We start from the raw sequence: 25,435 nt of genomic DNA, 5'->3' as shown, positions 1-25,435 counted from the left end.
ATCTAGTTGCTTTCTTTATAGATTCACATGTCTTGGATTTCATGTAAAGACTTCCAGAATCCCAGAAAAATGCAAATCACTACAATCAAGTAGAATAAGGGTTTTATAGGGGGTCCTGTGGGAAGAAGTTAAAAGGGAACATCAATTAGTTCAGGAATGAAAATAATGCTCTGAAACAGATTGTGGTAGTAATTTTACAATAGTGCTTGATCTGATTATTGAACTATGGAATGATATGATATATGTATTAACTCAAAAAAATGGTTTTGACAAATCAGAGGGGGAAAATCTGACAGCAATCGATTGCTGTCTAATACATAAAACCTCACTGCCATTGAGCCAATTCTTACTCATAGTGAATCTGCAGGACCAGATAAAACTGCCCGTGTGAATTTTTGAGACTGTAACTCTTTATGAGAGTAGAAAGTCTCATCTTTCGGAAAATGAATTCTTCCAGGGTTGCAGGAAGTGATGGCAGGTCACGGAAATCTGAAGTCCATTTGCAGGGTTCACAGAGGGATTGCACCCCCCGGTGAGTCCCCTCTGATCATTATTGAGAGATGTGACTAGCCTTCTTATTAAATAGACAGTATAATACAAAAGATTACGGCAGATAGAGTTACATTGAAATGCAATAATTTATCATTTGATCTCCCCTTTGACCCATGTTAAAACTGTTTCCGTTTAATTAAAAAAAAAAAAAGGAAATGGGAAATACACGTGGTTTAATCCTATGGTGTCACCTCCCAGTAATGGCCCAGGGTCCCACAACGTTATGGCAGCAGCAAGACACATCACACTGGTTTCACACTCAGCACCAAAGCTTTGGTGAAACCATTCTGAAAGACCTCCTGTCCATCTTCCTGAAGCAAGGAATGACTGGGTCAGTGCACACCCAGCAGGACCACGGCTACCTGGCAACGTAACCAACAACATTGGCAGCTTTACAAAGTTGAGAGTTTACCCCCATGGATTGGTGTTGCTGCACCTTCAGAGTTACAACAGTGATGCACAAGGCACCAAAGGAGATACTTCTGAACAAAACAGAAGAAAGAATGCAGAACCGGGTCAGGGAAAATTGGGAAGGTGAAGCAATTACCACACATAGTTGCTGGCCAACTGCTGACTGCAGCCTGGTGGAGTACGACACTGAAGAGGTGGTGTATGATGAAGATCCACCTAATCAGAACATTAAGATTTGACACTCGAAGCAATGTAGAACTATTCTCATGCTCGGTGGAGATGTCAATTTGGCAGAGGGGTTTGGCGTGTACACAGGGTCATCATGGGCAGGGGAAAAGAAGATTCCTCTGGCAGAGACTTGTTGAATGATATTGAGGGGCAGAGATGGGAGCATATTATGCAACTAGTCAAACTGAAACCACAGATGGTCACTAGTGCTAGAAGTTGATCAAATGGTGATTGATGGCTGTCATACATACATGTGAGATCAGTGGTTCTCAACCTTCCCAATGCCACGACCCTTTCATACAGTTCCTCATGTTGTGGTGACCACCCAACCATAAAATTATTTTCATTGCTACTTCATAATCATAATATTGCTACTGTTATGAATCAGGAGACCCCTGTGAAAGGGTCGTTTGACCTCCAAAGGAGTGGTGACCCACAGGATGAGAACCGCTTAATATTAAGGAAAATGCTGTCAGGTTCTATTAAAGAGGGCATTCCCATTCAGAAAAGGTATGCCAAAGAAAAGATAATGTGTGATTATGTGATTAATGATTTCACAGCGGTTTCAATCCCCACATCTCCAGAGGAAGACTCCACCAGAGAGTTTCTCCGACTCATTCTTGGCCTTTCCATGAATATTGAAACAGGATGGTAAATGCTTTACACAGGGGAAGCGAGTCAATTGGACGGAAGTCCAGTCGCTGTGTGAAGAACAGCTCAGGAGCCTTCATTATTCTGTGTAATTCTCCAGAGGGATCATCTGTGTCCCTTCGTACTTGGCATTGTGGGTACCTTACCCTGTGTGGAAGATGGCTAAGCCTTGGAGAGGAGTGCCACCCATCGTTTGTGACCGCCACACGTTTGATGACATCAGCATGAATCAAGCAACTGATTGTTTATTTCTCAATTTTTAAAATAACTATTATTATCTTAATGTTTAAAAGCAAATGGAAAATCTATATTTTAATACACAGGGGTGTTTTGTTTTTGTTTTTGAAAGTCAGCTTAAGAACGATCCGGCAGCACCGTCAAGGCTGCTACGTGCCCTGAACCCCACTAAGTGTGGCCCCACTTAGTTTTGTTTTGCTTTTGGTAGATCTTCAACTTGAATGTTTGGAAGAATGGGAATTATTAGTTTGTTCATAAGGGACGTTCTTTTATTCATTTATTTTAATTGACTTAGTTATTAAGATTTGTGCTTATAAAAGAGAGTTAAATAAAATAATGAATAGCATTGATCCCAGTAAAGTTACAAAAGAGAAAAACATGTCCTTAAAGTGACTGTGGTGATGATTGTACAACTCTTCTTGATGTGATTTATGGATTCAATTGTATGATAGGCAAATCACATGACAATAAAACAATTCAAAAAGAAAAGGAAAGAAAATGATTTCTTCATGTTGGAATGCATTCAAAAGACCAAAATACGATAGCAAAGAGTTTCTCCTCAAATACAGTACATGTAAATAGCATGGTTGGAAGAAAGGTTTTGGGACTTTCATTTGTTAATGGAGCATAACTCAACTGAGAAAAATAACTTCATATCTGCATGAAAATTCTGAACATGGAATATGTACATTAGGAATTTAGGGGAAAAAATGGATGTCCTCATAATGAAATGTAGCACACAGGATCAATATTCCAGACATTAGTGAACTGAAGTGCATGGGCCACCCCATCTGCAATAGGGTACTATCTGCATGCCTACCATGACCAACAGTCATATTCAAATACAAAGTTGGGGGATAAATAAATTGAAAAATCTTGTGAACATCTTCAGCTTGAAATCAATCATGTATGCAACCAATACGCATTGATGCTCAGTGAAGACTTAACTGTGGAAAGTGGAAAGAAGGAATCAGTGTTGGAAAATATGGTTTTGTGATAGAAATAAAGGTGGAGACCGCATGATGGAACTTAGCAGATACAAAAATTTCTATGTCACAAATATACCATAACAAATATGTTTGTGCAGCAGCATAAATACACAGATTGAATGCACGGGAATCTTGTTTTTACAGAGGAACGATTTAATGAACAATCAACCATACAAAAACATATAAACTATTGTCCTACCCAAAAAATCCATGGCGAGTTTGAAATGGCATTATCCCCTATTAACATGAAGAAATGGCAAGACTATAGACACATTTTTTAATGTAATATCAAATGTCTCATTCTTTAAAAATGACATATATTTCATATGTCCTAAAATTCAACGGCTTAAACATATTAAAAAGTATTGTGCAATCATCATCACAATGAATTTTAAAACCTTTTTCATTATTATTAGCTTCCCATTTTCCGCCAGCCTCCCCTGCTATTAACGTAAGACCTGTTTTTCTAGATACTATATTGATTTAACTGTCTAGAATCTCATACCAAAAAAGAACAGGAAAAAAAGAATGATAACAAAATAAAACAGAGGGAAATTGCAATAAAAAAGAAAGGAAAACAGAATGAAAACTAGAACAAATGGCCAGCATTTGTCTGTCAGTGTGTTGTATTCTGGGGTCTGGTATGCTGCTGTGATCCTGGAAGCTATGTCACTGGTGTTTCAAATGCCAGCAGGATTGCACAGAGAGCAGATTTCAGCAGAGCTTCCACACTAAGAACAGGATACAAGAAAGGAAGCAGCTGCCCCTTTCAGAGGAAGTTACTTCTGACAGCCTTATGCACAGAACTGAAACATTGTCCGATACTGAAGGTCTATTGAATTGAAACAGAATACAGCGCCAGAGGAAGGGCCCCTCCGGTCAGAACGCCCTCAATGTGACTGCTGAGGAACCCTTTCCGCAAAGCAGAGTGACCATGGTGACATACAAGGAGTGAATCCTGGGGGAGTACGGCTATCCAGATCTTCATTAGCTGATGGGGCACCACTCAAAAGGAGAAAAATTAGCTGCAAAAATCTACATATAGCACATAAATTGAATATAGTATCATTTCAGGAAAATTGGAGTTGTCAAAATGAAATGGATTGCATAAAGATTGCTATCGTAGGCATTTAATAAACTAACATGGACCAGTATTGGCCACTTTGAATTTAAAATCTTGTCATTTGCTATGCTTGGAATGACACAATTAAGAGGAATTGTCAAGTACCCCTCCTGCTTTTACTGCTAACAGTCCTGCACACGTGCTCCGCAGACCTGTTTGCTCCTTTCCTTCTCCTGACTTGACTTTCCCAGGAGTGCCTCTACTCCCTCTGATATGGCTGGCTACCTGTTAATGAGAAAAGAGTTAATACTAAATAGAGTATATTGGCGAGATGACGACAGAAGATCAAAATGATAAACCTGCCTCGTACCTTTAAAGCCTTGTCTGTTGATGCCCCCTCTGAAGCTCGCTGGACCTGATCTGGTTTTCAATATTCTTTGTATTTTTGTTTGTTCATATCGAGGTTTATCTCAGCTGTGTTATGTCAATGGGGGTTATGCTCTTGAATTTTTGTGATATATATTTCTGTTTTTCAGTATAAGAAACCCAAGATTCATGAACCTATAGGATAGCAAGTAGAATAAGTGTTTCTTGGCAGTACGGTGGTGCGTGGGGTGTAAAAGGGGGGATGAAGTCAAGAAGTTGAAGAAGGAAAAGGATGTTTTGAAACTGATTGTGGCAGCAATTGTACAATACTCCTTGATAAGATTGAACTATGGAATAATATCATATCTTTACTAACTCCAAATAAATGGTTTTGCGGGGAAAAAACAAGATATAATGAAAATAAATATTCTAAAAAGAACATTTTAAAATAAATCTTGAAATATGGTGTTTTTTGTTAAAGGTTCTTCAAGGAAATCCAATCAATACAACTGTTATCCAACTTTATGCACCTACTACAAAAGCTAATGATGAAAATTTTGAAGAGTTCTCTCAACTACATTCTGATAAAGATGCATCAATAATTTTGGTGATTGAAAGGGTCCAGTGTAGCAATAATGAAACTCACAACCTTCCTCTAGTTCTTAAGCTCATCCTCCCCCCCAACTATCATGATCCCAATTCTACCTTGCAAACCTGGTTAGACCAGAGGATGCACAGCGGTACAGATGGGAACTGGAAATACAGGGAATCCAGGACAGATGAGCCCCTCAGGACCAGTGGTGAGAGTGGTGACACCGGGAGGGAAGGGGGCATAGAAAGGGGGAACTGATCACAAGGCTGTACATATAACCTCCTCACTAGGAGATGGGCAACAGAAAAGTGGGTGAAGGGAGACGCCGGACAGTGTAAGATATGATAAAATAATAATTAATAAATTATCAAGGGTTCATGAGGGAAGGGGGAGCGGGAGGCAGAGGGAGGGGGGGAAAGGAAAAAGAGGAGCTGATTCCAGGGACCCAAGCAGAAAGCGAGTTTTGAGAATGATGAAGGCAACGAATATATAAGTGTGATTTACACAATTGATGTATGTGTGGATTGTGATAAGAGCTGCATAAGTCCTAATAAAATGATTTTTAAAAAAAGCAAAAAAACCCAAAAGATTCATGAGGGAGGTGGGGAGCGGAGAGGAAGGGAGAAAAATGAGAAGCTGATGCCAGGGGCTTAAGTGGAGAGCAAATGTTTTGAGAATAATGAGGGTAATGAATGTACAAATGTGCTTCGCACAATTGATGCATATATGGATTGTCATAAGAGTTTTATGAGCCCCCAATAAAATGATTTAAAAAAACAAAACAAAATAAAAAGTTGGAAACAAAGAGGAAGGAACAGTAATTAGAAAATATGGACATGGTGATGGAGATGAAGCTCGAGATTACGTAACAGAATTTTTAAGAGTAATCACTTGTTCATTGTAAATACCTTTCTTTTTTTCAATAATATAAACTGCAATTATACACGTGAACTTCTCCAGATTGAATATACAGAAATAAAATAGACTTCATCTGTGAGAAGAGAAGATTGAGACAGTAACTATGAGTAGCTAAAACCAGGGGAGGGGCTGCCTGTGGAGCAGATCACCAATTGTTCATAGGTAAGTTGAGGTTGAAGTTGAAGAAAATTTGTAGAAGTCCACTGAAGCCAAAAGAGGACCTTGAGTCTATCCCACCTGAATTTCAAGAATAGCTCAAGAAAATGTTTGCTACATTGAACTGTGATGCCAGGAGATGTGATGACTTGTAGGTGGACATCAAGAATATCATTTATAAAGAAAGAAAAGGTCAATAAAAAGAAGCTTATTAAAAACGAGGTCATTAAAAATGACAGGAAAGGATGAAATGATCAAAGTGGATGTCAGAAGAGATGCTGAAATTTAATCTAAAACATCTATTAGCTAAAGCAAATAAAAGGAAGAAATGATGACGTCAAAGAGCTGTATAGAAAATTTCAAAGGGTAGCTGGAGAAGACAAAATGAAATACTCAAATAAAGAGTGCACAGCTTAAGAGTGAAAAATCCAAATATGAAGAACATGCTCAGCATGTATTAAACTTAAAGAACTCAAGAAATAAAATGTAAGCCTCAAGTTGCAGTATTTAAAGATTTTATGGCCAAAATATAGAATGATGCAGGAAGCATCAAATGAAGATGGAAAGAATACGCTGTACCAAAAACAGCTAATGGATCCTCTGCCCTTTCAGGAGGTAGCATATGAAAGAGAACCAATGGTCTAGAGGCAGAATTTCAAGCATCACTGAAAGCAGTATACAAAACAAAGCTCCAGGATTGATAGAATGTTTCAAGGAGCCATGGAAAGAACTTAGTCATCTATGCCAAAAGATCTGAAAGAGGTCTAAATTTGTATACAACAGAGTGCTCAAATTATAGAAAAATATAATTGCTATCACATGCAAGTAAACTTGTATTAAAGATCTTCCCACAATGGTTGCAGAAGTACGTTGGTAAGGAGCTGCCAGATGTTCAGGTTGGATTCAAAATAGGACTTGGGACAAGGAATATCATTTCTGGCTGATGTCAACTGATCTTAGCTCAAAGCCCAGGATACCAGAAATATGTTTATTTGTGTTTTATTTACTATGCCAAGACATTCTACTGTGTGGACCATAATTAAATATAGAGAACCTTGAGGAGAATGGGATTTTCAGATTTTAGTTGCGTTCACACTGCACTTGCACATGGAATAAGAGGCAGTTGTGTAAACAGGACTAGGAAATATAGTACAGTTTAAAATCAGGAAAGGTGTGTGTCAGGGTTGTATCCTGTCATCCCACAATTCAATCTCCATCCCGAACAAATCATCAGATAAATGCTTGAAAAATGATTGAAGTTGTCCAAGTTTTTTCTTGCTTGGATCCACAATCAGTGTTCATAGAAGCAGTCAAGGGTTTGAACTACACATTCCAAAACGGCAAACTGAACTCACTGCCATCGAGTCAATACTGACACGTTGCAACCCCCCTGTGGGTTTCTGAGACTGTCCTGTTTGCAGGAGTAGAAAGCCGCAGAGCTGCTGGTGTTTTCAAACTGCGACCATACAGATTGCAGCCCAATGTGTCATTTCTCCACCACCAGAACTCCAGAAACTACACATTCCAGTGACTAAATCTGCGGCACGAGACATCTTGAATGCATTGAAAATAAGGTCATTACTTTGAGGACTATTGTGGGGAAAAGGCTGTTTAATGCTTCGGCCGACAGGCCACGACTAACAACTTCCAGGGTTCATGGCTCATAGGAGAAAGTGGACGGCTCGGCCATGGGAACTGTTGAAGCAATGGGTGCTCTGTCCCACCTTCTGAGCTAAATGAACACTTGCCTGTTCCCTGACAGAAGCTGCAGAAGCTGCAGACAAAGTGTGCAAACCTCAGCTGCCTCATGTTCCCAGCCTTATCCTCCCCTCCCATCTATGAATAACGTGGCTGATGTGTTAGTGCTTCTTTGTAAACCCTCAAAGTGCGAACTGTCCTTTGTGTGTAATCCTGGTGCAAGATGCAGGCCACATGACAGAAAGAGTATTTAAACCTCACCCTAATAAAATTTGGGGCCGGAGATTGTCTATACTCCAGGGACCCCCACACTCCAACTTTTGGCTATTCCTTTTGTACGTAAGTTTTCTAATTGTAGATCATACCTCACTCTAACCCCTTAGTAATGTAAAGTTACCTCCACATTACCTGACAGTCTATCATGATCCTCACCCAAGTCATGTTATTTTCCATGTCTTCACATGCATGTGAAAGTTGGACATTGTATAAGGAAGACTAAAAAGGAATCAATGGGTTTGGATTACAGTTCTGGGGAAGAATACTGAAAGTACCATAGACAGCTCAAAGGACAAACAGTTCTGTCTTGCAATACCTAAGACCAGAAGACTCAGAGCAGCGGTTCTCAACCTGTGGGCCGCGGCCCATTTGGGAGCCAAACGACCTTTTCACAGGGGTCTCCCAATTGATAACAGTAGCAGAATTACAGTTATGAAGTAGCAACAAAAATAATTTTATGGTTGGGGGTTCACCACAACATGAGGAATTGTATTTAAGAGTCACGGCATGAGGAAGGTTGAAAACCACTGCCTTAGAGGAAAGAATGGAGAGACTTTGCCTTACAAACTTTGAACATATTGTTAGGAGAGACCAGTCCCTGGAGAAGGACATCCGTTTTGGAAAAGTACAGGGCAGTAAAAAAGAGGAAAGACCTCAACAAGATGGGTTGAAAGAGTGGCTGAAATGATCCGCTCAAGCATAGGGACAATTGTGTAGTTGGCCCAGAGCCAGCCATTGTTTCGCTTGTTGTGTTTAGGGTCACTGTGGAGAGCAATCAGTTCAATGGTATCTGTCAACAATCATTTTCTAGAATGTCAAAGAATGCAGAGGGGCCATATCAAGTAATTCATCTCACCACATTTGATAATTACGTTTATCAATTAATTTCATAGTGCCAGGTTTACATGTCTGTAAAAGAAAAAGATTCTGATGGAATGTCATTTATTTTTCACCAAAATGCTTGCTTATTCTAGAAACTTCCATCTAGGACACTACTATGGTCTTCATCATTTTTAAAATTGGCTTCTTGTTAGTAACTACAGTTATGACTCACTCTTACAATTTTTGTGAAAGTATAAATAGAAATTATCACAGGACACCTTACAGAGTTATCCTTACATCCGACAATTACTGAGTCATGATAATCATCTTTTCAGAATTCACAAAAATTATTTGATGCAGTAAAGATGAACCAAATTTTATTTCAGAATCTACAGCTGTATATCAAGCATCTTTGAAAAATTATACTCTTTGCATTGAAATACATGGAAGAAATAGAAAATTTCTATTTTAACCTGGACAGTTTTCCCCTCCTTTAAACAAAGAAAAAATCACACTACTGTCGGTGACTCTATTCTGAGTCCTATCAACCTTGCATCATTTCAGATGATATAAATCTTTGAGAAAGCAATCTGCCTCACCTTTCTCCCAAATATCAGTTGGTGGATTTCAATACCCCAAACCTTGTGATTGATATCTAAAGCTTACCTCACAGTGCCATGGCAGGTGGGGGGTGGGGAGTTCCTTTCACCTCCTTTGTTATTGTTGTAAGGTGCTTTTGAGACAGATCTCATTAAAAGCTAGTCTACCTACAAGAAAATGAAGCAGTGCTTCGTTCTGCGCCATCCTCAGAATTGCTGTGTGAGCCCTGTGTTGCAGCCCCTACATCAATCCACCTTGTCAAAGTTCTTCCTCTTTATCACTCTCTCTCTAGTTTATAGTTTACTGTGCATGATTCCTTTTACTGGACTCTCAACTCCTGATAACATGGCTAAAGGGGGTGAGTCTAACCATCTTTGCTTCCAAGTAGCATTTTTGGCTGTACTTCTTCCAAAACAGATTTGTTAGTCCTTTTGGCAGTCCATGGTACTTTTTAATATTTATTGCCAGCACCATAATCCAAATGCATTAATTCTTCTTAGGTCTTCCTTGTCCAGTGTCCAACTTTACACATGAGATGATGAAAATTCCTGGCTTGAGTCATTGCATGCCTTACTTCTTGATTTTCAATGCTTTAAAATCTTTTGTGCAGCAGATTTACCCAGTGTAATGCATCATTTGATCTCTACTGCTACTTCCATGAGCATTGATTGTGTGTCCAAGTGAGATGAAATGCTTGACAATTTCAAGCTTTTCTCTGTTTACCATGATGTTACCTATTGGTCCAGTAGTAAGGATTTTTGGTTTTCTTTCCATGAATTGTAATCCATGCTGAAAAGTATAGTCCATTATCTTCATCAGCAAGTGTGTCAATTCCTCACTTTCAGTCACAAGGTTGTGTCGCCTACATAAGGAAGGTTGTTAATAAGCCTTTCTCAACACTGATGGCTCCATCTTTTACACATTATCCAGTTTCTCTGATTGCTTGCTCAGAGCTCAGATTAGATAAGAGTGAAAAGAGGCTACAACCCTTGCACACACCCTTCGAGGCTCATACCTGTATAGCTGCAAAATTTTAATTTGTTTCAATACATAATTTTTGTTGAAAGACTACACATCCCTAAGGTATTTGCTGCTTTTGGACATAATAACCAATTCATGAGAAACAGAAAGTTTGCCAGGTAGTCATTAAGCTTTTCATGCTTTACCAGTTTACGGAAACTGGTAAATATTTATAGAGTAAGTAAATATTTATAATTACAAATTACCTATAAATGTAATAGAATTTATTAATCTAAATTCAAACCAATTTTTGATAACTTCGCATATAATATTCTGTACACATCCTCTTTTAAAATAATTTTATTTAAGTATTTATTGCTTTTACAGAATGACTTATACTCCCACCTGTCTGAAAGATTTTACTGTAGGCATGCATGTTATTAACCCAATACCCACTGCCATCATGTCAATTCTTACACACACCCTACTATATAGGGTTTTGAAGTCTGTAAATCCTCACATGAATAAAAAACTCACCTTTTTCCTACATATCAAGCTGGTATTTTTGAATCACCCACCATGCGATTACCAATCCAAGACTTACCTGGCATAGCCACATGATTAGGGCTTCAAAACGAGGACAGCCTGTCTGCTCCTGTAGAGGTTTACAGTCTCTGAATCCCTTCCTGGCGTAGCTATGAGTCCAACTCTACTGATGGCATTGGCTTTGGTGAGATTTGGTTTGCTTTTCAGACCGCTTTTCTAGAGTTTTATGCTCTTTAAGTCAAAAGAAGTTCCTTTTTAATATTTATTTTATATTGGTTTCTGCAAAGATAAACATGCGCGAAAGGGCACGATCAGGGGTATAGGAAGCATGGGGTTAGTTTTCCCAATGAAATTATGGTAGGACAGGCCTTGCTACACTTCAGGAGGCATTGTCATGATGTGCGTGTGGGGGTAGGGGGCGTGGGGGGATCTTGAAATAATGTTCTTGACTTTTTTCTCACCAATGTAGTTTTCAGTTTTTTAAAACTTCTTCAAAACATATGTATCTTTAAATAAATGTATTTCTAGTTATTTTAATGATGCTACCTGAATCATTTTTCATTTTAAATTTATATTTCAAACATCCTGTTTTTGTATACCAAATATAAGGAACTACCACACTAACATTGTATATTGCAACCTGTTAAATTTATTATTTTGAATAATTTTATTTTTGTATATTTTCCTAGGATTTTACCATATTGTTAGCACACAAGGACAGCATTTTTGTTTGTTTGATTGATTTATTTCATACAGTGTGCCTCATTTCTTGATTCCTTACCTACTGAAGGTGTCCTGGGGGTGCTTTGAGTTGAGCTGGTAGTCTCAAAGTCAGCAGTTCGAGAACCACCAATAGTCTGAGGGAAAAAGAAGAGACTGTCTACTCCTGCAAAGACTTATCTTCCTAGAACTCCACAAGGGCAATTCTACCCTGCCCTATAGGATCACCATGAGTCAGAATCAACCTGACGGCGTTGAGTTTGTTCCTTTATTTCTTTATTTCTAATATTGTCTAGGACAATATTAAACAAAAATAGTGAAATTAAACATGCTTACCTTTTTTCCCCAAATCCTCAGTAGCAAGGATTAAGCTTTTCACCATTGAATATGATGTCAAATGCAATTTAATCAGGTTTTAAAAATCCCTTTCTAAAATTAGTTGGCAGTAAGACTTTTGGGGTCCCTAGGTGGTGCAAAGTGTTAATGCGCTCTGCTATTAGCAATGAGTTTAGAGGTTTGAATAAACCCAGAAGCACTTCAGAAGAAAGGTCTGATGTTGAAATTCTGAAAAATCTGCTGTTGTAAAAGCTATCAAGTTCAAGTCTATTCTAACCCATGTGAAATGACAATGAATTAGAATCAACTCAAGGTCAACTGTTGTGTGTGTATGTGCCTGTGTGTATTTTAAGGAGTATTATCATAAAAAGGTGTGGATTTTGTCAAATCATTTTAATATATGATGAATTTATTTTTCCTTTTTTCCTCTTTTCAATGTAAATACTTTTCTCAGTCTTACATGTATTGATTCATACTTATTTTTAGAAGATAGCATAAACCAAATGATCCAGATAGAAACTCCAATTGCCATAATGTATTATGTTTTTATATGTTGTTGCATTTTATTTGCTAACATTTTGCTAAGGACATTTGTGTTTATAGTTACAATAAACAATGATCTTTAGCTTTCTTGTGATGTGGTTATCTGGCTTTGAATATACACATCTCTAGACATTATAAAATACATTATAAAATGTGGTGTGTTTTTTCTTCTAAAATGTATAATAGATATAATTATGACAGGAAGATGAACCTAGATTTTAATTGTAAAAAGTTTTTTTTTAAATATAAAATTTATTTTCCTTATTTGATATAAAACGGTTCAGATTTCCTGCTTCTAATAAGATCAGGATTAGTCATTTTTGTCTCCCTGGAAATTTTCTATTTAACCTAGCTTGTTAAATTTATTGGCATAAAGTGTTCCTAACAATCCCTCAATCCCTGGTGGTAGAGTGGTTAAGCACTTGGCTGCCAGCTGAAAGTTCCCTGGGGCTCTGATGAAGAAGGGGAATCTGCAGCAGTAGAGACTATGGCCAAGAAAACCCTCTGGGGCATATTTGCTGCATCATGTGGTCCTGAGAGCATGGAAGGATAGCAGTAACAATTGTGCTTTGTTGTTCTTTCAGTTCCGGGGTTTGTTTGTACTGGTATCTCCTATGGTATATCTAATATTTGAAATGTGTGTTTCTCTTCCTCTCTTCCCCAGTCTGGAAATACATCTATCTATCCTTCTTACTCCCCTCCCAAAGAGTCATCTTTATGTTCCATTCATGAATTTTCCTATTATTTTGTTGTTTCATTTTTGTCTATTTGTGCTCCATTTTTCCATTGCATTTATTCTTTCTCTAATAAATATATGTGCACTTTACACTTGTTATTATTTGGAAAACAAACTGAAATATTTCATCATTTCCAATATAAGCGTTTAAGTGTAAATTTCACTTTAAAATTGGCTGATTTCCATAGATCTGGGGAACATTGAATTTTAGTTAGCAGTTCATTAAAGTATTTTTTTCATTTCATCTCTTTTGTTTCAATGATAATTTAAAGCTATGTTGTTTGATATCTAATATGATGTGTTTAACTGATTTTTGTATTACTATAATGTTGTTCTTTGTGATCAAATATGAGTAGAGTTTAGAAGAGTTTTGAGCTTCTTTCAGTTTATTGAGATAGGTTGTCTTAGTAGAAGCTGCAGTGCCCTAGTTCATCGTGCACAGTGGTAAGAGCACATATTCTGCTGAGGTGGGGCTGGTTGTGGCTGATTCTAGGTTGTTTTCCATCAGCTCTCATTCATCAGGACCATATGTGCCCAGATGTGGGAGATAACTTGATCTACAGCATTTCTCTTGCAGGATTTTTCACACTTTCATTAATATTCATGCTTCTGAAATTTAATTTTTTTGTCTGTATAATTTCCCAGATATGAAATATTGTATTTGGCATGTACTTTTATTAAATGTGTTTGGGATAAAATCTCATAATTTTAACAACACTCTATTCAAGCAGAATAAATGAATTGAAATATAAATATAGTAGTATAATCCCATTTAATCTCCTTCAAAGTAGTTCCCACTAGGGTCTGCTTTTGTTCATTCTTTGATATTCTTATGTAGTATATTCAAGTTTTAAAATTTCTTCCTATGGAAGAAGGGGGCTATCTGTAATATCACGAATCAGAAGTGATCTATATCATTTTTACTCCTATTTTCCCCCCAAGTCTATTCTTAGTAACTTAGTTAGACTCAAATATTTTAAAAATCTAGTTCACCGTGCTATAATACAGGAAAAGGTAATACAGAACATGTTCTTACAATAGAAACATAAAATAGCCTAGGACAAATTAAGAAATCATGGCTTTAGAATCCTAATATGTAAAGATATTTATTCTTGAACCTTTTATTTCTATAATGTACCACACTATATTCTACATTTCTGATAGGTTATGTTTTATATTTTATATTCATTACAATATAATTTTAATAATATGAATAACCATTTGAATTTTTCACTATATTATAATGATATCAAATTATGCCAAAGTATCAATGCTAATTTTCAACTGTAATACATTATCATATTTACCATAAATACATATATGCATACATATGTTTCATAAGATATGCAGAAATGCCAAATTTCCATAATTGACATTAACTGCTCAAACTGATTAGCATGAAATGTGTTGTGCTAAAAAGCCTGAGAAAGGGGGACCTTGAAATCGACTTGACATGTTAATATCATTTTTTACAGTGGGTCACATTATAATTAAGTGGGAACTTTATTGTCACTACACATGGTGCCTTTGCCTTCAGAAAATACTCCTACTCTAAACAATTCTATGGGGATAATATTAATTCCTTAAGGAGATGTGCTTATCTGAAACCTGCCAAAGTTTCTAAGTTTTATGTAAGTCTAATTTAGTGATTAAATGTTTTTAGCATAAATTTAAGCCAAAATCATCAGAATATCTGCTGGATAAATAGTATTTGAAATCTTCAAATGACACAGGGTTTTAAGTGTACCTAGTAAATATTTTCTGCCTTATCTGGTAAACACTACTATCTTAAAAAATGAGCAAAGGTAAGTTAGTATCTAAAGACAAAATCAGCTATTGCTGTAAAGATAATGAACCAAGCTCATGTCATTTTAAGAATAAATTACCCAGTTTATTAAAAATATTACCTAGAGTTTTACTAACTTTCTAATATTGCCTGGTTTTATTTCTCTCTAGTCAAATTGTAACCAACGGTTTCCTTTTCATGTTTTGTGTGCAAAACTTGGTTTCCCATTACATTATTCAGGATTATTTTATACACATATAGTTTTTACATAAATATTGGATGATTTTGGGGGGTTACATTATGGATCATCATTAAATGGCTTACATTGATCAAAATAATTCTTCTGGTGGCAATTAGAGCCATGAAAATAATTTTGACAGCTGAGTTTAATGCCTTTTTATTTTATTTAATGGGTTTATCCCAAAGAAGAAAGTAAAGATCAAAGAAGCTGTAATTTTTTAACATCACAAATTGATTTGTACCTGGTTTTGATGGGTAAGTTGAGTCTCATGTTTTAAATTTCTCACACAACCTTAAAAAGTTCTATTTGGAATAGTGCCTAATAACACTTCATTGTTTCTGAAAATTCATATAAATATTGCTAATTCCTTCATACAAATAAAAATGTTAGAGTAATATATTTTAAATTGGTTTTGGAATACATAATTTAAATAGTTGCCCACAAAGTTAATATAATCAAATAGTGGATGCTTTTTTTGTCTTCTGAGTTAATTCACTGCTAGTTCATTTTGTAAAAACATTGTTAAAGGTTGAAATGTGTCCCCTAAAAATGATATGCCTCTTGCTGTGGCTACAGCAATGAACTCAACGGAATAGCAATTGTGATGATGGCACAGACCCGTCATCTTTGTTCTGTTGTGTACAGGGCTGCCGTGGGCTTAATCAACTCCGTAGTACCCAACAGCAACCTCGCTTGGTAAACCAGAGTCAGTAGCAAAGAGGACTATGTCTCCTCGACGAGATCGCTTGCCAACATAGTTACCACAATTGGTTCAAGCATGACAGCAATTATGAGGGTGGTTCAAAACCAAGATATGTTTCATTGTCTTGTACTTAGTAACACTATGAGTCCAAATAGACTGGACGGTTTGTAGTAACAGCAGCCCCTCCATATAATAAAAGCAATAGTGAATTGATAGAATTATTTTGCTATGATGAAGAGTTCATACCGTAAGATGTCTTGTTCTAAACCGGTTCTGTTCTGAATGATGTCATATAAACTGACTAAAGATAAGGAGTTACATGCATGCACAGAAAAGAGATAAGGTGAGAATCTGTCTAATGTCAAGGGATGCCAAGAAATACCTTATATTATAGAAGAAATAAGTATCTTCCCTGTAGCAGAGAGAGAGAGAGAAACTCTTAATGTCAGTTCCCTGGATGTGGAACCTTGGTCTCTTAACTGTGAGACTATACATTAAAGTATTTCTGTTGTTTTAAAGCCACTGGTTTGTGGTATTTTTCTTATGAGAACACTATGAAACTAAGGCAGAATTTTCCACTAAGAAGCACAATGGTGCTGTGCCAAATATCTAAAAATATTGGAGGAAATTTGTAATTGAGCAATGAGAGGAGGCTTAAAAATTTGAAGCACTTGATAATGAGAGGCTAAATGGACTTGGGGAGAATGTTTATAAAATTATCAGATTTAGACAATTCTGAAGAAGACTTATAAAGTATTGGGAGCTGTGTAGAAACCCCTACTGTCATAGAGACAATGCTTCTATAATTATGAATGTTGGATATAATTCTCTGATCCTTGAGAAGGAAATGATAAAAATGTTATTTGTCACAGCATTTTATTCCCTTGATACAGTGAAATATAAGGGGATAGATTGAGAAATAAATTGTGCCAAAGACACTTGTTTCAAAGATTTAGAAAATTCCATTTGAAAAACTAAGAGGCTTCCCTTGAGAAGACACTAGTGTGTCTGCAAAATCATTTTATAGAGAAATCAAGTTTTTGAATAGTCATCAGAATATGAACAATCACCTTTCTGATATTCTCTGCTTCCAGCCAAGTTAATTTAGAATAAACAATTATAGTTCTCTTCTGAATTCAGCTCAAATTTCTTACAATCCCCAGGTGATATGCTGTTGCAACCGTGTTTGAATTATCTTCAGCAAAATATACTTGTATATAATCTTAATAATATTGTTCAATAATTCATAAAACAACACCTCAGGAAAAAAAAATGCTGTTTGCTTACACCCAAACTCCAAACTCACAGCTATCAAGTTGATGCCAACTCTTTGTGGCAACCATAGGCCATGGTAGAACAGCCCCTGAGGATTTTTGAAATCAACTCTTTATGGGAGTAAAAAGCCAGGTCTTCTCCCACAGAGTGCCTGGAGGTTTCGAACTGTTGACCTGTTCGTTATCAGCCCAATGTGTAACCACTATGTTAAGAATGCTCTTATAGAGAACTAAGAGAACTGAAGCTGGCAAATATAAAGGAATCCTTCTGGCCATGCTTTTGAGTCATTTCTGTCTGTAAGTACAACAGAACGACACACTGCCTGGCCCTGAGCCACCCGACCAATCTCTGCTGTTTGAGGCCATTGTTGGAATCACTGTGTTAATACATGTCCTTGAGGATCTTTGTTCTTTTCTTTTTCTTCTCTTGGCAACCACTTGGAAGCAGGACAGAGCCTTGTGAAGCTCTCATCAAGGGAATGGTAGGTCTGCCAAAGTTTGTGTCACAAACTTTGTGTCATTTGCACATTATACGTTGTTAATGAGCATTCCTCCAAATGACAATATAGGTGAATTATGAGGTCAAGCTTACATGTTTCTACATCTGGATCACGCACATGAACCAGAGGTCTGTTGCATTGCCTCATGAACCTGAGACACAGTGGCTTTCTCAATGCACTCAATGCACTGGACCTGGTGTGCATAGGGTCGCTGTGAGTTGGCACAGACTTGATGGGACCTGCAAACAACCAGAACAACAACAATGATGACTTGGCATCCCTGCACTGGCTTCGCCATTCTATTTCTGAAAATGATAGCTGTATTCTTGGTTTGACAATGGCAGTTTCACAGAGACTGGATTTGAATTATACTCAGTGTTTCACGCACACCTTATTCAGATGACTCAGAAAATCAGGTTTTGGACCGAGAATGAATATTGAAATATCCTAAGTCCTTTCACATCCATGATGGGAAAAATACATTTTACATGTGAAAAATGCCTGAATATGGTGGGTAAGTGTATAGTGTATAAGATTATTAATTTGTGCTCCCCCCCAAAAAAAAAGATATATTGATGGACCAGCACCTAGTTCAGAAGTAGACTTTTTTCCCTTCATGTAATGAGGTCATCCAAGCGTTGGCCATAGTTATAATCCCTCTGAGTGCTGTCATATTAAAAAAGAAAAAAAATCAAAAACAAAATACGTGTACAAACATACTGGAGAGGGAAATCGTGTGAAGATTCATCTACAAGACATGGATTTCTAAGTTCAGCTTTTGACCATAAAACTTAAAAGAGCCAATAATCTTGTTATAAAGCAGAATTTGGACTGAGTGTGGATTTCTAGCCTCCAAAAACAGTGAGAAAATAAATTTATTTTCTTTAAAGCATTCTACTTGTGGTATTTTCATTAGAGCAACACTAAGTAAATAAGTCAAATAGTATAGGATATCGATTATAACATCTTCTCTAAATTATAATTTAGAGTTTGAAATCCAAATCTGTCAATTGCTAGAATTTTGACATCAGACAAGTGAACCTGTGCTCAATTCTCTCAAATGAAAAATTCCATAAGAGTAATATGTATACTTCAAAAGCCTGGGTAGATATTTGCTGAATTAATATATATAAAACACAAACAAAAGTGCCAGGTACTGTTTTTATCAGTAAGTACAATATTGTCAGAAAAATACAAAAATAGTTTTAGCTACCTTGTTTTCTCTTTTAATTCTTGCATTTGATCAGTTTGTTTATTTACAAATCTTCAATGAGTGCATTTCAATCTAAAGTAACTTAATAAACTAGTTCCTCAAGTATTCAAGGTTAAATATTTTTAAATTATATTATCTTGTTATATACAAATGTCTATTTCTCATTTCTTTGTGTTCTGGGGTGTGTGTGGAGGGGGTATTTTTTGTTTGTTTGCTTCCCATAAGTAACATACTTAACTTGACAGGTACATAGTTTAACCCAATAGATTCTGAATACTAGAAGCCAGAAAAATGAAAATATTGTACCAAATATGTTGGGGGGGGGGATTGCTTTTCAACACTATCTGATAGAAATCTATATAGATTTCTTTGTGGGTGTGGAAATCTAGACAACATATTTGTATTCATTCAGGAACTCTGATAATAGTGGCTGCTTGCCTATATTAGTGAACTTAAAAGTCCAAAGCTGCATCTAGTTAGCAAAAAATTGAATAACCCCAAAGAAAAAACAGCTTTTTTTAATCATGTTTGTGTTTTAATGACAGAATACCCAGCAAAATTATACTAATTTTTTTTTAAAAAGACACATACTCTAAACCTTTCTGGGTCAAATATCTAAATCCAAGACTACATTTAATAACTAGTGATTTCCTTTGAATTTCTGTCCAAGAAGTTCAAAACTACCATTCAGCATTTTTGAGAAACTGCAGTCAACTAACACAAAACTAGATTTAATACATCTGCTTAAAAAATGTCATATTGACAAATGTGGGCATAAGCAAATGTGGTGAAGAAAGCTGATGGTGCCCAACTATCAAAAGATATAGCACCTGGCATCTTAAAGTCATAAAGGTAAACAAGCAGCCATCTAGCCCAGAAGCAACAGAGCCCACATGGAAGAAGCACACCAGCCTGTGTGATCACAGGGTGTTGAAGGGATCAGGTAGCAGATACCAAAGAACAAAAAACATCATTGTGTGCTCACCTTCCCCATACAAACGCTGAAGACAAATGTGTGCAGAAGTGTGGTGAAGAAGGGTGATGGTGCCAGCTATCGAGAGATACAACGTCTGTGGTCTTAAAGGCTCGAAGGTAAACAAGCGGCCATCTAGCCCAGAAGCAACAAAGCCCATATGGAAAGCACACCAGCCTGTGTGATCATGAGGGATTGATGGGACCAGTTATCAAGCACCGAAGAACCAAAAGCCATATCATCGTGAATGAGGGGAGTGCAGGGTGGGGGACCCAATGCCCATCTGTAGGCAACTGGACATCCCTTTGCAGAGGGGTAGTAGGGAGGAGATGAGTCACTCAGGGTACAGTGTAGCATAGATGAAACACACAACTTTCCTCTAGTTCTTAAATGCTTCCTCCACCTCCCCTATCATGATCCCAATTCTACCTTACAAACCTGGTTAGAACAGAGGATGTACAATGGTGCAGATAGGAACTAGAAACACAGGGAATCCAGGACAGATGAACCCCTCAGGACCAGTGGTGAGAGTGCTGATACTGGGATAATGGAGGGAAAGTTGGGTAGAAAGGGGGAACCGATTACAAGGATCTACATATAACCTCCTCTCTGGGGAATGGACAACAGTAAAGTGGGTGAAGGGAGATATCGGGCCATGTAAGATATGATAAAATAATAATAATTTATGAATTATCAAGGGTTCATGAGGGAAGGGGTGAGTGGGGAGGGAGGGGGAAAAAATAAAAATGAAGAGCTGATTCTAAGAGTCCAAGTGAAAAGCAAATGTTTTGAGAATGAATGTGCGAGTGTGCTTTACACAATTGATGTGTGTATGGATTGTGATAAGAGTTGTATGAGCCCCCAATAAAATGATTTTTTTAAATGTCTTATTGAACTCAGCCTGGGCAAAACATGTTTCTCTTTGTTGATTTAGACTCACTATTAAATTTTGCCCACAAATGGAGATTTATGTATTACATGTATATAATTATAAATATATTTTATATATACATAAAAGTATATATTTGAAAATGAGTGAGTCTTGCCCCTCAAGCACCAGAAATTGTTACAATTTTTGGAAAAAAAAAGACTTTTTTAATGAAATTTTTGAATTGATGAAATAATTTCACTTGTTTGATTTCGTAATGTCATTAAGATTGTTTCAACTTCTATATTGAAGGTTTTAAATAAGTATATAGAAATTCAAATTGTCTATAATTATTATTATACATGTTATTTTTATATATACTTTTATTTTTTAAAGTTCATAGGTTTGCACTTATATCTCTTAAAGCAAGCAACTAGTATTTTTTATTTTATCAACCCATTCTGATAAATGAAGAATATTTCAAATCTACATCCTCATAGTCAACTCATCAAAAATTGCCCAAAGATATTTTGGGAAGCTTTGTGTATATTGCAATATTGCCGATATTAGTAATAAACTGGATGCTTCTCAGTTTGTGTTATGTAGCTTTGGAAGGAGTGCCAAAGAAAAACTTCCATGTACAGTTTGAAAATTCTGTTATTATTTTAAAATTTGAGCAAAGTATTTTGGTGTATTTTTCTCCCTGAATCCAAGATTTTTCTCTAACTGCATACTACATTTCAATGTACACATTGTAGAAATGTCAAAAGTACTTAGAATGGTGCTAAATTCATCAGAAAATAAAGAGATAATAGCTGGAAGTTGTAAAAGGACTACTTAAATAAACAAAAATTATCTTTGGCCTACATTTCCAGGTATAATATAAATGATCACCAAAATATAGGCCAAGGGCAGTAAAGTAACTGTCTGAGTAGAAAATTGGTGATTTTAGAGTAAAAAAATAAATGGTGATTTTTAGAGTAAAATCTACTCTCATAGGTAGTTCCTCATTCAGCTAATTATATATTTGCTCAATAAATGTTTATAAGGACTCAATTGGTCAGTCCCAAAGAGTAAGAATGTCAAGATCCTGGCATAGTGGTTAAAACATTGGCTCAAAAATAACACTTGTGAAGATGGGGCAAGACTGGGCAGTGTTTACTTTTGTTGTGTATAGGTCCAATCTGACTCGATGGCATATAACCATAAAAATAATTACAAATTTGTATTTGCACTAGGCCCTGAATCTGTTGCTGTGAAGCATATATGAATATATTTAGGAGAAACATGGCAGCAATATAAGCTATAGTTTGTCTCATGATTAAGACCAAACTCACTGCCATTGAGTCAATGTTGACTCTTAGTGACCCTATAGTACAGAGTAGGACTGACACTGAGTTTCTGAGACTGTAACTCATTACGGAAGCAGAAAGCCCTATTTTTCTCCCACAGAGTAGCTGGTGGTTGCAAACTGCTGGCCTTCCGTGTAGCAGATCAACAAATAACCACTGTGCCATGAGGGCTCCTTAGACGGTCTAAAATCAGAAAAACTGTTTCTTCCTCAAAGATATGTAACTTAAAACTTGAATCATAGGGAAAATATGCATCATGAGAGAACCTTTTTTTAGTTTTTCCTAAGTAATAGTTGGCTGTTTGTTCAAAATTACTTTTCATGTTTCATTTACCATTATAAACCCTGAGCCCTGTGTAGAATAATATTGTAGGTTATTGCAGCATGCAGTTTCTACATACAGGCTCTCAGATTTTATTTCCTACCAATGGCATTTATTACTATATTCCAGTATTTATTTAAAACTATTTTATTATAGTTATATATTAGATGAACTTTTAAATTTAATAATAATATTAATAATTTTCTATTTATATAGCAATTTTGAATATAGAATAGAACAGAAGGTCCCCAAATATTCTATGCCCAATTTCCCTTAGTTCTATATTAGGATGCTGTATGAGTCACAATCAATGAACCTGTATATAGTTTATTCAGTTGTCTATAGTTTTTACAATACAAGCCATCACATAACTTTAAGTCACACTGTCTGCTTACAATCTTCATAACTATTTTTATGTACTGCTTTTATTTCTAAACCTTTCCTTGTTTTCATAATACTCAACTGAAATTTGGGTCATGTTTCTTTCATGATTAGACTGCAATTATGGGGTTGGTGAAGACGGCCACAGGGCTGCCATTAATGACATCATCTGATATGTATACACTTTGAACACAAATAATCACTGTTTGTTTGTTTTTTTGAAACTCAGAATTGGTTTATTGGCAATGCCCCATGTTGTCCTCTGCTCTCAGAACAGCTCTCAGGATCAAAAGAACCCAACCCAAGTCCCTGAGGTTGGCATCTTAACATGGCTCCCCTCCCTGCAGGAGGGCAGAGCCAGGACCCCCACCCCCACCCCTGCTCCCATCAGGCTGCCTTTGGGATGGGGAGATGCCTGAGCATCACACAGCACCACCCTCTCCGCAGCCGAGACTGCAGGGGTCACCTTTACTGGGGTACAGAGATGGTGTGGCCCCCACCTAACCTGAGGCCACTCTAGAACGGTCACCCCGGGGAGGACAGTAACCAGACCCAGACACACACTTTTGCTCCCCCTCCTTCAGACTGTCCCCACCACTCCCCGAGATCCAGGCCCTGGCAAAGGGGCTGGCAAGGAGGGAATAGGGAGGGCAAATAATCACTGTTGATGGCAGATTTGGTTATCTCCCTAAAATGGTGTTTGTCAAGTTTCCCCACTGCAAAATGTCTCCATTTTTCCTCCTGTATGGTATGGGAAGGAAAGCACAGTACAGCCCAGGTCTAAGAAGGAGGCAATTGTGTTTATTTCCTTAATGTACAGTTGCTGATAGGAACCGTCAAATTGGTTCTTACTCATAATTACAATATGAAACAGAATGAACACTTTCCCATTTCATACCATGCCCAGACTCATTTGAGCGCATTGCTACAGCCTTGGTGTCAATCTGCCTCAGTAAAGATCTGCCTCTTTTTCCACAGCCTTTCCTTTTTCAAACATGATGTCTGCCTGCAAGGCCTGGTCCCTCCTGGTAACCAATAGAAGTTTATGAGACAAAGTATCTTCACACTTTCTTCGAATGAGCATGTTTCTAACAAGACAGATTTTATTTTTTTCATTCTTCTGGGAGTTCATTATATATTTAATATTCTTCACAAAGACTGTAATTCAAAATCTTCACGTTTCTTCCATATTCCTCTGTGCTAGGATATACAGTGAACCCTCGCCACTTCGCGCTTCGACTTCCACAGCTTCATTCTATCGCGGTTTTTGCGTAACAGCGCATGCTCTGTCATTACTGCCACTGATTGGCTCATACTGTACACCTTCTGTCTGCATCGCTACGTATCAGAGCTACGTATCAGATGCATTTTTGCTTTTGTACAGTGTACTGTAATTGTTTGCGATTTTTAAGAAATTTTATCTAATCCCTATGATGGCTTCTAAACGAGCTGCTTCTTCTAAGCCTTCTGACAATAAAAATAAGCGCCAGAGGAAGATGCTCACCATCCAGGAAAAGGTAAAACTTTTGGATATGATCAAAGATGGCAAGAAAATTGTGGAGGTTGCACACCATTTTGACTTGAATGAGTCTTCCGTTCGCTCCATCCGTTGTACTTCATAATATAATAAATAATAAATAATAATTGTAATGTCCAAAATGTTTTACTGCATTTTCCCTTTTTCGTTTAATAAATTGGGTAATACGAGTGTAATGGTGACTAAAGGGTGTTTTTTCATGTCCTCCATGCTCTAACTACGAAAATATTTGATTTACAAATAAGGAATCCTACTTCGGGGAATTTCATTTATCACGGTAGGGTCTAGAACCGATTAACTGCGATAAACGAGGGTTCACTGTACCTATTAAGAGCCGATGACTCTTCTATGCATATCCCTCAGTCTGATGGTACATGAAGAAGATAATGCTGATGAGCATGTTTAGGAAGAATAAATATAGACAGGTATAAAACAACAGTGGATAATAAATGGATTGACATAGGCTGTAAAACTGGCATCAAATGTACCAACAATGTGGTGACAGCACAGACCTGGGAAACATGCCTTTCTGATAAACATAAGGCCACTTTGAGTCTAAGCTGACATTTTGGTACCTAACAATAGCAATAATGTTATTTAAATCCAAGATCTATATTCTTGGATATTCTCATTACTATTAGGTTGTCATTGTCTCTATATTCCTTCAGCTGATAGAAAAAGATACATATTGTATATATTATCACATATTTATGAATTTTTAATATATAATAATCTGTGTCTATATTAAGCTAAATATAGCCTCATGGTGGTATTTCTAACTAGAATTCATACCAAATGAGGCATTCTTATTTGTCTGATATCTCTCCCTCCATTAAGGAGACATCTAAGTACTAGGATATGCCATGCCTTGACTTGTGAAGCTGAA

General features: G+C 36.8%; 1 pseudogene; it reads left to right on the top strand.

The window, feature by feature from the left end:
- The first annotated feature begins 775 nt into the window (after window positions 1-775).
- LOC101641217 lies at window positions 776-2,105 on the top strand (annotated as a pseudogene).
- Window positions 2,106-25,435: the final 23,330 nt, after the last annotated feature.

This window comes from Echinops telfairi, unplaced genomic scaffold (genome assembly GCF_000313985.2).
Source record: "Echinops telfairi isolate 266 unplaced genomic scaffold, ASM31398v2 ScPeMD7_6;HRSCAF=24_1, whole genome shotgun sequence".
In the NCBI taxonomy this organism is placed as follows: Eukaryota; Metazoa; Chordata; class Mammalia; order Afrosoricida; family Tenrecidae; genus Echinops; species Echinops telfairi.
The sequence above is the reverse complement of the archived record's forward strand: the minus strand, read 5'-3'. Positions and strand labels throughout refer to the sequence as shown.